The sequence below is a fragment of the Euprymna scolopes genome, unplaced genomic scaffold (genome assembly GCF_053919585.1).
Source record: "Euprymna scolopes isolate OS-2025 unplaced genomic scaffold, ASM5391958v1 sca204, whole genome shotgun sequence".
In the NCBI taxonomy this organism is placed as follows: Eukaryota; Metazoa; Mollusca; class Cephalopoda; order Sepiida; family Sepiolidae; genus Euprymna; species Euprymna scolopes.
In genome coordinates, this window is record NW_027633219.1 from 53911 (window position 1) to 67542 (window position 13632).

Below are 13632 nucleotides of genomic sequence, written 5' to 3' on the forward strand. Positions count from 1 at the left end.
TCCGCCGCAATTCGACGCAAGCTTGATCAGAGGATGGACCAAGCTCTCCGAGAACCAGCTCAACCTGATTCTCCACCTTCGGCCGCCAACCCCGATCATCCACAGCTGGACTCAAAGAATCGCACTCCACAACCGTCTCCACCGCAGGAGAGCTCACACTATTAACACCCGCCGGAGACTTCTGCTTTGCCAGATGGATTAGGCGCTTCCTCACCGCTTCAGCAGAGCGGCCAAAGCGGGGAGAAATTGCGACACACAACTCCGCCTTCGTTCGATATCGATCCCTCATCTCGGACGCACAAGCTGACAAAAGAGTATCTTCCTCAGAACTCCAGGCCGAACCGGGACGGGCCCCAGCAACCCTGTCCTGGTTGAGATCTTCCGGGTGAGCATGCCTCCGGTGTTGGGATAAACCGCGACCAGAAGCAAACCCACGTCCACACGGGCACACAAAGGGGGAACGATTTCCATCATTATCCGACCCAGTCAATCGGTCGCTGAGGGTAGCAGTGTCCACGGAACCAGGGGGAACCGTGTTTTCTTTATTTACTTTCTTAGAGACCACTGCTATACCCACCCGACGGGAGGTCAGCCCACCGGGAGGGTTTGTTACACCCTCAGCCGTCAAATCTCAACTGTATTTTCAGCTTCGACAAAACGTTGCCCGACTCTCACCACGAGGAGGTGGTGCAACAAGAGAGTCAATAGTTACTCCCGCCGTTTACCCGCGCTTGGTTGAATTTCTTCACTTTGACATTCAGAGCACTGGGCAGAAATCACATCGTGTCTGTACGGGTCGACCGGCCACACGATGCTTTGTTTTAATTAGACAGTCGGATTCCCCCGGTCCGTACCAGTTCCGAGTTGACCGTTCGCTGCCGGACGAACGCCCCCACGCCGAGAGAGACGCTGAGCAACGGGCGAAGAGGGACGGACGCTGCCGCGAAGCAGCACCCGCCTTCACCCGAAGAGGGGCTGGAAGCCGTGGCGCTCCACGAAGACCCGGGCGAGGAGCCGTTTTGCTCGCCACCCGACGCGCCGGTAGCGACGAGGCGGTACCGCAGGCGGACGAGTCCCGTGGCGACGACGCAACCTTGAACCGGCCGCGACGAGGAGTTAGAAGGACGGAGAAGAGAGGGAGCATCGCGCGGACTGCGCAGGAGCGGAGGACGCCGCGTCGGAGGTGCCGACGAAGACCGCACCGGCAAAGCGACGACGACACGTCCGCAAGGCAGCCTCACCCCTTTTCGAGGAGGACGGAGACGTTGCGACGAACGGATTGGAGCCGCCCGCCGCCACCCCGACCCCGGAGCGAAGCACCCCGCAGAAAAGCCGCTTGAACCGCCGCCGCCAGAAAGACGACCCGCCGACGGTCCCCCGCCGTTTTTGGTCGACGCCACACTCCTGCCGCCCGACGGCGGACTCCCACCCGTATCGCTCTCCGACCCGCAACACACGCTCGCTTGACCGCGACCGCTCGACCGGAACACGCCGCCGCACAACGGACCGCCGCGGCCCCTATGCCTTCGCCGCAAAGCGCGAACGGAGCGAACGCTACAGCCCCGTACCGGTTCCTCGCTTCGCGCGGGCACGGCCCGACCGACCCGGTCCTCGGAGCCAATCCTTCTTCCGAAGGTACGGATCCATTTTGCCGACTTCCCTTACCTACATTGATGCCATCGACGAGAGGCTGTACACCTTGGAGACCTGCTGCGGATGGTGGGTACGGACCGACTCGAGAGCTGCGAAAACCGGACCCGGATTTTCCAGGGCCGCCGAAAGCGCACCGGACGCCGCCCGAGCCGCGGCGCTCTACAGGTACCTTTTCCGTATCTCCGGACGAGCCGATTCCACGGACATGGTCCTTTACGAAGAAGAGAGAACTCTTCCCGGGGCTCCCGGCGACGTCTCCGGGCTCGCTTGCGTCACCGCGGTTTCGCCCGGGAAGCGACGGGCGCCGCCGACATCGCTGCCGACAGCGTCGCCACCCCCGGGCCCTCTCCGAGTCCGGGTTCGGGAATATTAACCCGATTCCCTTTCGACGGGAGGCCGGCCGCTTTTTTTTTGTTTGGGCTTTTGATTCGATTCGATTCGATTCGCTTTCCTTTCACTTTCATAACGGATCCGGCGCCTTTCGGGAAGACTTTCGCCCGCGTCTTAGGACCGACTGACCCGTGCTCGACCGCCGTTGGCACGGAACCCTTCTCCACTTCGGTCTTCGAAGGTCTCGTTCGAATATTTGCTACTACCACCGAGATCTGCACCCGCGGTCGGCTCCACCCGGGCTCGCGCCCTAGGCTTCCGTGCTCGCCGCGGCGCCCTCCTACTCGTCGCGGCATCGTTTCGGCGCGAAAGTTCATCGCTCCTCGCCGCGACGGTCCGGCATCGGTCCGTCGCTCCAGCGCCATCCATTTTCGGGGCCGGTCGATTCGGCAGGTGAGTTGTTACACACTCCTTAGCGGATTCCGACTTCCGTGGCCACCGTCCTGCTGTCTATATCGACCGACACCCTTTCGGGGATCTCATGGGCGTCGCGTTAGGCACCTTAGCCGGACGTTTGGTTCATCCCACAGCGCCAGTTCTGCTTACCAAAAGTGGCCCACTTGGCACTCGCATTCGAGGTGACCAACCGCCCAGCGAAGCGTGCTGGCGGCGGCGGCCGGATGGGTCGGCTCCGTCGTTCGGGAGAGTCGGCCCGTTCCACCCGTTCCGAGTTCGAGAGTAGGTCGAGGCCGTGAACGGCCCCGGGGCCTCCAATCGTTCGCTTTACCGGATGGAATTGCGACGATCGAGCGCCAGCTATCCTGAGGGAAACTTCGGAGGGAACCAGCTACTAGACGGCTCGATTGGTCTTTCGCCCCTACACCCGGTTCCGACGATCGATTTGCACGTCAGAGGCGCTTCGGACTTCCACCAGAGTTTCCTCTGGCTTCATCCCGACCGGGCGTGGATCGCCATCTTTCGGGTCCCTGGTCGCTCGCTACGCCAGAGTCGGCCGAGTCGTACTCGGAAAAAGGGGAAACCGACCCGGGGGTGATGCGCCCGCGCGCAGCGCCTAAACTCGACGACAAAATAGGACTAGTTCAAGCCGCGGGATCTCACCGATGGGCGGAAGGAGGATATGGAAGCTGGCGCCCGGCAATTCCCCTTTTTGGAAGATGCGCCGGTCCCCTCTCGGGGAGGAGGGAAAAACAACCGCACGTCAGCCACGAGCCTTCCCTCTCCTATCTCTCTCGGGAAGAGAGAAAAAAGGAAAAGTTGCGGGCACCGCAGCAGCGACGGCGGAAGGCCGAAAACGCCGCGCCGGCGGGATCGGGCACGGCTCGGAGGCGGGTGAGGCGAGGAGAAGACGACGGCACGAGACCGACGACACCCCCCGACGACCCCCGGACGACTTTGCCACGACACCTCTCCCGATCGACGCCCTCCTACACGCTCTCTCGCTTTCGCTTCGCCTTCGGGGTTAGTCAGAGGTGGCCCCTACGACTCGCGAACGGCCAGGACTCCTCGGTCCGTGTTTCAAGACGGGTCGGGTGGGTTGCCGATGCACGTCGCTGACCCGGGGTGGCGGGCGGCTCGAGTAAAAAAGCGTCGCCGAGCGACCTCTCCGGAAACGGAAACGGGCGCGGGCGGGGTTGCCCCCGACAAGAACCCGAAACGTCGGCGAGGTGCGTGACGGCGAGGCCGCGCCAGTCCTATCCCGCCTCTCATCGCGCACGCGCCCGAGACGGTGGGGCGCCTAAGGAGCGACACACAGAGTGCGTCGCCCGCACGCGACTTCCGGCGGGATCAAAACGGACCGGCTCGCCACGTGTAACGGATCGTGTCAGATTTCCTCCGTTCCCGGCAGAAAGGGGCAGTTACGTTCGCGGGCCCGACGGCCGGTGGCCCCCGACTTCACAAGGTGGGAAGACGGGGGTTTTCAGGGTGATGAAACGCCTGCCGCCTACGGAAAAAAACCCGCGTGTTCGACCTGCACGCCGGGAACGGGTCGCGACGACGGACCGGAGGGGAAGTGCGTCCGGTGCCGGCCGCGCGGAGGTCGCGCCGAAGCGCCCGCGCCATGATTACGCCGAGCGATGAGAAGGGGACGGGTGCAGCGGAGTCGCGCGCGGAGGGAGCAGGAGGAAAGAAGAAGCGGCGGCGACGGATGCGGCGGGTTAGGGCCCGGCGGCAGCAGCGATCGAGAGGACGAGTCCCCTCCGTCGCAGCCAACCGACGCAGCCACCTACCGACGCCGCGGTCGTCACCACGTTTCCCTTCCCGCTATCCACGCGGCCCGTCTCCTTCGTCGGCGACGCGGGCACAAAAGCTGGCCCGCGGAGAACGAGTTCCCCGCGGACACGACGAACGACGACCTGTGCCGCGACGGCCTCTCTTTCAAGAACACACATCGAGTTTGGGCTCGAGCCTAGGCAGCACCGGACTGAGTCCCCCCGCGATCGCGGTGAGCGGTCCCACCCGTTTACCCCTGGGCGGTTTCACGTTCTCTTGAACTCTCTCTCCAAAGTTCTTTTCAACTTTCCCTCACGGTACTTGTCGACTATCGGACTCGTCCCGGTATTTAGCCTTGGATGGAGCTTACCACCCGATTTGGGCTGCGTTCCCAAGCAACCCGACTCTCGGATCGAAGGCCGTCGCTCGCCGTCCGCACCGAATGGGCCTGGCACCCGCCGCGGGCGGCCCCGATCGAGGGAACTCCGAACTATGCGAGACGAAAACGAACGGCTGCCTTCGACCCATGCGCCACACGTCCCGAAGCCTTTAACTTGCGACGGGATTCGGCGTTGGGCTTCTCCCGGTTCACTCGCCGTTACTAAGGGAATCCCGGTTGGTTTCTTTTCCTCCGCTTAGCGATATGCTTAAGTTCAGCGGGTCGTCTCGTCCGAGCCGAGGGCGGCGGTTTTTAGTAGAGTGTGGTGTTTGGAGGAGAGGAATCTCGATCGGTACCCTCCGTGTGACGACGGCTGGCCGATATAGCGCCCGTCCGACCGAAAATGAAGAAGCCAACAATTAAAAAAAAAGCGTGGGTCCTCCCCATCCGACGTTGCCTACGACGCGGCCACCTTTTTACGGTGCGACGGCCGTGCTCGTCGCGCTGCTCGAGGCGTCGCTGAGAGACACCTTCATGAGGCAGAGAGCGAGACGAGCAGGCGGCGCTTACGTCGGCAGTCGGTTAGGTCGGTGCTTTTTTTTTTGTTTTGTTCTCCCTTCGGCTGCTTTCGGACAGACTCCTCCTGCTCCTCCTCCACAGTGTTTCTTCACGCGGTCGAAAAGGGAAAAGACTCCGCGGTCTGCCAGCGGGAGACGAAGGAGGAGGCCGGAGAGGGTTTTAAAAAAAAAAAAGACATTGAAAGGAGTCAATTCTTTTTTTATTTTTCTTCCCCCTCGTCACTCGCTCCTGCGACGTCCCGGTTACCACCGTGCCGAGGACCGGGCGGGCACGGGGACGGCAAGATGTCGTTTCGTTAACGGAGAAAGACATGTAACGTTCCGCCTCTCGACCGGACGTGGCCCCGAGACAAGGGATCTCGGGGCCGCAATGTGCGTTCGAGGTGTCGATGTTCACTGAGTCCTGCAATTCGCATCAGTTCTCGCGGCTGGCCGCGCTCTTCATCGACGGACGAGCCGAGTGATCCCCCGTCCAGGGTTCAGCACTTGGGTTTTTTATATTAGTTTTTGTTTATATAGATTTAGTAGTGTGCGAGGAGGTCTGTGCGAGGAGGCGTGACGGCATTGCAATGTCGCGAGTAGTTTGTTTTTAGCTAGCGGCGGTGGCACAGCGGCTGCAAAAAAAACAAAAAACGATAAAGCGGCGACAAGGCAAAGAAGAAGCGGCCATCACTTGCGGTGGGCGAAAAAACAAACAGGTGGTAAGACGCGGAAGCAAGCAAGAAGAGCTGGGGCTTTAAAAACCTCCGCGTCACCACAAATCTATCTCTCGCTCCGCCTTTTATAGGTTTGTTTGCGCGCATTCGAGGCGTTGACGCCGACAGACAGAGGAGGTAGGCCGGAAAACAACAAACCAGTCTCGAACGGGAAAACGGTAATGATCCTTCCGCAGGTTCACCTACGGAAACCTTGTTACGACTTTTACTTCCTCTAAACGATCGGGTTCGGTCGTCTTCTCCAGGCATCGAACGCCGAGGCGTAGATGCACGAGTGTCGTGACGGACACGTCGCGCACTGCCCGGCGGCGTCGTCGGCCAGATCCGAGGACCTCACCGGACCGTTCGATCGGTAGTAGCGACGGGCGGTGTGTACAAAGGGCAGGGACGTGATCGACGCGGGCTGTTGACCCGCGCCTACCGGGAATTCCTCGTTCACGGGGTTGGTTACAGGCCCCGATCCCTATCACGGGAGGTGGTTCAGAGGTTTCCCAACCCTCTCGGGCCGGGGCGAAGTCCCCGCTGATACCTCCAGTGTAGCGCGCGTGCGGCCCCGGACATCTAAGGGCATCACAGACCTGTTATCGCTCCGCCTCGTGTGGCTTTCTGCCACCCGTCCCTCTAAGAAGTGCGTGAGAAAACCGACCCGGACCCGAGCGCCACGGAGGACGCCGAGCCCGCCGTAAAAATCACTGACATCGGCGCACTAGTTAGCAGGCCGGAGTCTCGTTCGTTATCGGAATCAACCAGACGGATCGCTCCACCAACTAAGAACGGCCATGCACCACCACCCACCGAATCGAGAAAGAGCTATCGATCTGTCAATCCTACCGGTGTCCGGACCGGGTGAGTTTTCCCGTGTTGAGTCAAATTAAGCCGCAGGCTCCACTCCTGGTGGTGCCCTTCCGTCAATTCCTTTAAGTTTCAGCTTTGCAACCATACTCCCCCCGGAACCGAACTCTGGTTTCCCGCAGGCTACCCGCCGGGTCATGGAAGCGAACGCCGGCGGATCGCCGGTCGGCATCGTTTACGGTCGGAACTACGACGGTATCTGATCGTCTTCGAACCTCCGACTTTCGCTCTTGATCGAGGAAAACGTGCTTGCCACACGCCATCGCTGCAGTTCGTCTTGCGACGATCCAAGAATTTCACCTCTAACGTCGCAATACGAGTGGCCCCGACCGCTCCCTTCGATCATTGCCTCGCCGTAGACGGAGACCGACAGACGTAGACGAGGCCCTCTTCCATCATTCCATGCTTATCGTATGCAAGCTTGAACAGCCCGCTCTGAGCACTCTAATTTTTTCAAAGTGAACGTACCGGCCGCCGCGGACACTCGGTTAAGAGCACCCTTGGAGGAGAAACCGCCGACCGCAACACGCGCGCAGACAAGACACGAAGCAGGGACTCGGAGCGGACCGGGGGGTTCAAAAAAAAAGAGGAACGCGCGGAAAGGGAGAGGGAGAGAAGCGCGGGGGTCAGAGTGCGGGGATGCGAATGAACACACCCAAACACACACACGTAGCACCCCCCCGTTAGACTACTCCCGGAACCGAACCGACGACCACTTGTTTTTTTTTTTCCCGGATCCCGATCACGACCTCCTCGTCCACCTCGCCGGCAGGACCGCGTGGCGGGTATGCTAGCGGTTGACACCGGCGGAAAGGGCCGGGAATGCGAACGGACGACCAAAGTCAACGACGGACGATGGCGCCGCCGCCCCGGGGCCGCTTGCGCGACCACGAACCCGAGTTCGGACTACGAGCTTTTTAACCGCAACAACTTTAATATACGCTACCGGAGCTGGAATTACCGCGGCTGCTGGCACCAGACTTGCCCTCCGGTTGGTCCTCGTTAACGGATTTGAAGTGTACTCATTCCGATCGCGGGGCCTCGACAGAGTCCCGCGTCGTTATTTTTCGTCACTACCTCCCCGTGCCGGGAGTGGGTAATTTGCGCGCCTGCTGCCTTCCTTGGATGTGGTAGCCGTTTCGCATGCTCCCTCTCCGGAATCGAACCCCGATTCCCCGTTACCCGTAGTAACCACGGTAGGCACTTAACCGACCGTCGACAGTTGATAGGGCGGACCCTCGAGAGACCCGTCGCCGGGCGTGAAAGCTCGTGCGATCGACCAGTGAGTTATCCAGAGTCACCAAAGCGGAGCGCGCCGCCCTATGAGCCCCGCCACCGAACGGACCCGCGAGCGGGAACGCCGACGACGGGAGGACGGAATGACGCGCATCGGTCTCAGTCTAATATGTAGCGCCGCGACCCGGAACGGCCGACGCGGGTGCCAGCGCGCGAGGCGTGGCGACGACGGCGCGCCGACCGATCGCGGCCTGTGTCACATGTATTAGCTCTAGAATTGCCACAGTTATCCATCGCCTCCGAGGAGGAATACGGTCCCGAGGATTAGGTCCGGTTCCTGAGCCATTCGCGGTTTCGCCCGTTCTAATGCGTGGCGTGAACTTACACTTGCATGGCTTAAGCTTTGAGACAAGCATATGACTACTGGCAGGATCAACCAGGTATCGTTGGAATTTGGGACTTTGTTTCGACAGAACGACAGACCGACCGACCGACCGACCGACATAAGACAGACAACTACAACGACGGGCACGTGTTTATTTGTTTTTCGAGGAGGTTCGCCGTCAGTAGAAGCGCGCTGCCCGCGCTGATGGCCTCTTTTTTGTTTCTCCCCTGACTTGGACCGAGACCGAGACTCAAAGAACGAAAGCGACCAACGTCGACAACAACAACGACAACGGCACCCTTGACAGCGATACATACGACAAACGACAAGCAGCACGACGGCAGTGCACACGGACATCGAGGGTCAAGGTGCAGACTGAACTCGCCGAGGTCGTCGTCATCGTGGTCGCCATCGATTCCGTCTCGTCGTCGTCGTCGTCAACGTCCACGTCACAGCCGGCCGAGAAGAGAGAACAGACGACAGCGTCGACAACAACAACATCGACAACGGCACCCTTGACAGCGATACATACGACAAACGACAAACAGCACGACGGCAGTGCACACGGACATCGGAGGTCAAGGTGCAGACTGGAATCGTCGAGGTCGTCGTCATCGTGGTCGCCATCGATGCCGTCTCGTCGTCGTCGTCGTCGTCTTCGTCGTCGTCGTCGTCATCAACGTACCAACCGACCGAGACGAGAGAGCAAGCAACAACGTCGACAACAACAACGACAACGGCACCCTTGACAGCGATACATACGACAAACGACAAACAGCACGACGGCAGTGCACACGGACATCGGAGGTCAAGGTGCAGACTGAACTCGTCGAGGTCGTCGTCATCGTGGTCGCCATCGATGCCGTCTCGTCGTCGTCGTCGTCTCCGTCGTCGTCGTCGTCGTCGCCAACGTCAACGTCAACATCACAGCCGTCATCGGGGAGGAGCTGGACCAGGGCAGCGGCGGCGTAAATTTTCCCGTCACCTTCGTCGTCGCCTTCGTCGACCGACCGACCGACCGGCGTCGTGTTCGTGCTCGGAAAACCGAGGAGAGACAACGTGCACATGGCGCGTTCTCGCAAGCGGCTCCTCGGTCCGATTTTTTTGGGCGGCTTTTTCGAGCTTTTTTTTTTTCTCACCCTTTCGTCCGTGCGACGGCGAACGTTAGGGGAAAAAAAAAAAAAAAAAAAACGACAACAACGCGGCGGACCGGGCGAACAACATCGTCGACACACACGACATTGACGACCGGTCCCCCTTTTCACAATCGCATCGAGATAAAAACGAACGAGTCCGATTCGAGCACCGAGTCGCGAGCGGGAGGACTGTCGGTGCAAGTATCGATCACTGACGTGAGCGCTTCGCCGGACAGAGGATGGCTCATCCGGCAGCCGTGCAAATCGACGGTATGGGAAGAACGAACAAGAAGAGCAACGACTTGATCGGCGGCTTGGGAACTGCGGACGGTGAAAACGGGTTAATCGACTGCGACCACGACTGCTCGATCGATCTTCTTTGGCGCTAACAAAGGTGGAGGTGGCGCAAGAAGGGACTAGCGCTATCACCGTCCACGTATCAGAAGATGCGGCGGCAGACGTCGACGCTTATGCGTTGTCGGACGAGAAGTCGCTGCAGCACGTGTACCGCGAGCGGGACGTCCAAGGTTTTGCCAGACGGAAAGAAATCGGGTGTCAGCGAACGTTCACACGGCTGTGAGATCGGACGCTGACAGGAGTAGGAGGCGGCAGGCAGGCGGCGGTTACGGCGGCGGCGCCTGCTGCTGCTCATCCTCCTGTTTGCTGCGGCGACTTCCAGGACGGGAGAGCATCGAACAACGTACGTATGGTTACAAGGGGATCAGGATCTACATAGTGCATCCCCCGCGGCTATTTTTGTTTGTTTGTTCGCTCGTTCGTTAATTCGTTCGTTCGTTCGTTCGTTCGTTACAATGTACGTTTTTCCGTTCGACGGCGGCAGAGAGCGGCGGCGTTTCTCCCTAATCCGGAGGATTTATCGGTCGCACAGCGATGGGTCGTTCGGCCGATCATCGAAAGATTCGCAGGTAGTGGTTGAATGGCAGAACGGCAGCAACAACAGCGGCGGCTGAGAGCGGCGAACGCTGAGGCGGAAGCAGAAGCTGCAGCAAACGTATCGGCTAAACATGGTGGACATAGATATGGCTGACGACGCGGGTACCACGACGACTATGGAACCAGGAAAAGGAGCCGTTAGTTGTTCCAACATATCGTTCGACACGTCGAGCAGCCCTAGGTCCACGGAGAAGCACACACACGTACCACGTATTATAACCTAACGACGATGAGCGGGCGCACGGTTGGCAGGAACGAAGGCGGCGGATCAAAACAAGTTGGAGCGCGGGGCGACAGCGATAACGGTGACAGCCCTAGGCGGCGGAGATGCCACTTTCTGACGCCTTTGCGACAAGCCCGTAGAGACGTTCCGGACCACCACGAGGCAAAGAGTCGCTGCTCCGACGAACCGACACACCAAAGTGTGCTTCCTACCGAACATGTTTTATAAAACTTTCAAACTGGAAAACCCCAGAAATGGTGTTGGTATTTGTCCAGACCCACCTCCGACACCTGAAAATGGTGGTCAAAAAAAACGTCGATTATACGAAGCGACATTTCTGGTCGGCGATTTTCCAGTTTTACGCCTACTGCCACATGGGGATGTCGGTAGGCGTCGCAAAGTGCCTTCTCGTAGGCTAGGCACACCAGGACTTTGTCATTTTTTTCCCCCTCGACATTCCTGGTCCGGTCTATTCCGATTTTACACCTACCGCCATGTGGGGGTGGCAGTAGGCGTCGAAAAGTGCCTTCTCGACCGCTAGCGACACCACTACTTTATCGAGCTCTGGAGGCCCGCACACCGACCCGGGGGCCGCGGAGTCGACCCCGGGGGCCTCCGCCTCTCGCCGCCGCTCACTTGGACGCCTTCCGCAACCTGTGGTCCCGCTCGGGGCCGCCGGGAGCCTCGCCGACCTGACCGGTGTCGGTAGGCGTCTGGAAGCGCCCGGCCGACCTGGACGAGGTCCCCCTGGCCCCCGGGGGACACCCCTTAGTTGGATGGGGGTGCTGTCCCGGGCACACATGCAACCCGCGGCCGCCTACCGACAGCCCCCGTCGCTCGATCGCTACTCCTTTCCAACATATGTCGGAGAAGCCGGGCGGTTGTGAAACCCCAGAAATGGTGTTGGTATTCGTCCAGACCCACCTCCGACACCTGAAAATGGTGGTCAAAAAAAACGTCGATTATACGAAGCGACATTTCTGGTCGGCGATTTTCCAGTTTTGCGCCTACCGCCATGTGGGGGTGGCAGTAGGCGTCGAAAAGTGCCTTCTCGACCGCTAGCGACACCACTACTTTATCGAGCTCTGGAGGCCCGCACACCGACCCGGGGGCCGCGGAGTCGACCCCGGGGGCCTCCGCCTCTCGCCGCCGCTCACTTGGACGCCTTCCGCAACCTGTGGTCCCGCTCGGGGCCGCCGGGAGCCTCGCCGACCTGACCGGTGTCGGTAGGCGTCTGGAAGCGCCCGGCCGACCTGGACGAGGTCCCCCTGGCCCCCGGGGGACACCCCTTAGTTGGATGGGGGTGCTGTCCCGGGCACACATGCAACCCGCGGCCGCCTACCGACAGCCCCCGTCGCTCGATCGCTACTCCTTTCCAACATATGTCGGAGAAGCCGGGCGGTTGTGAAACCCCAGAAATGGTGTTGGTATTCGTCCAGACCCACCTCCGACACCTGAAAATGGTGGTCAAAAAAAACGTCGATTATACGAAGCGACATTTCTGGTCGGCGATTTTCCAGTTTTGCGCCTACCGCCATGTGGGGGTGGCAGTAGGCGTCGAAAAGTGCCTTCTCGACCGCTAGCGACACCACTACTTTATCGAGCTCTGGAGGCCCGCACACCGACCCGGGGGCCGCGGAGTCGACCCCGGGGGCCTCCGCCTCTCGCCGCCGCTCACTTGGACGCCTTCCGCAACCTGTGGTCCCGCTCGGGGCCGCCGGGAGCCTCGCCGACCTGACCGGTGTCGGTAGGCGTCTGGAAGCGCCCGGCCGACCTGGACGAGGTCCCCCTGGCCCCCGGGGGACACCCCTTAGTTGGATGGGGGTGCTGTCCCGGGCACACATGCAACCCGCGGCCGCCTACCGACAGCCCCCGTCGCTCGATCGCTACTCCTTTCCAACATATGTCGGAGAAGCCGGGCGGTTGTGAAACCCCAGAAATGGTGTTGGTATTCGTCCAGACCCACCTCCGACACCTGAAAATGGTGGTCAAAAAAAACGTCGATTATACGAAGCGACATTTCTGGGTCGGCGATTTTCCAGTTTTGCGCCTACCGCCATGTGGGGGTGGCAGTAGGCGTCGAAAAGTGCCTTCTCGACCGCTAGCGACACCACTACTTTATCGAGCTCTGGAGGCCCGCACACCGACCCGGGGGCCGCGGAGTCGACCCCGGGGGCCTCCGCCTCTCGCCGCCGCTCACTTGGACGCCTTCCGCAACCTGTGGTCCCGCTCGGGGCCGCCGGGAGCCTCGCCGACCTGACCGCGGTGTCGGTAGGCGTCAGTCAAACTTGCTTAAGAGGCAAAGCCTCCTCACACCTTAAGAGAGTCACAGTTAGTCCCGCCGTTTACCCGTGGGTCGTCGTCGTCGTCGTCGTCGTCGTCGTCGGGGGTGCCGGTCGGTGTGTTTCGGCGTGTTTCTTTCTTACTTTAGCTCGCTCCTATAAGCTAACTCAGCAGCCCTGCTAAAATCAATTTATCATTATTTTCAATCTATCGAAAATCTTAATTTATTATTATTTCCAACTATCGAAAATCTTAATAGAGTTGGGGTTTTTTGTTTGTTTTTTTTTAAAATTCCATTGTAACAACAGACAGCCAGCAGCATGTGGTGTCGGTAGGCGTCTGGAAGCGCTTGAGGAGGCAGAGGAGTTGGCAAGCTCGCTAAACTGCCCGCTGGTGTGGTGTGTCGGTAGAGGCGTCTTGAATATACCCGGTCGCTCGACGACGACGACGGCTAGGTGGCCGAGGAGGAGGACTACCTACCTACCTACCTACCTACCTACCTAGCTAGCTAGCTAGCCGAATAGCCGTGGTAGTCGTCAGTCAAACTTGCTTAAGAGGCGGCAAAGTCCCGCCGTTTACCCGTGGTCGTCGTCGGGGGTGCCGGTCGGTGTGTTTCGGCGTGTTTCTTTCTTACTTTAGCTCGCTCCTATAAGCTAACTCAGCAGCCCTGCTAAA

General features: G+C 60.0%; 1 non-coding gene and 2 pseudogenes across 1 annotated transcript; all 3 read right to left on the minus strand.

Moving 5' to 3' along the window:
• Nucleotides 1-4899, minus strand: part of LOC145273825 (large subunit ribosomal RNA) — a 9235-nt pseudogene extending 4336 nt beyond the window's left edge.
• Nucleotides 4900-5494: 595 nt separating this feature from the next.
• LOC145273831 (5.8S ribosomal RNA) lies at nt 5495-5652 on the minus strand. Its single transcript, XR_013866535.1, has one exon. It is a non-coding gene; the product is annotated as a 5.8S ribosomal RNA (ribosomal RNA).
• A 395-nt stretch (nt 5653-6047) lies between these two features.
• On the minus strand, nt 6048-8419 carry LOC145273832 (small subunit ribosomal RNA; annotated as a pseudogene).
• Nucleotides 8420-13632: the final 5213 nt, after the last annotated feature.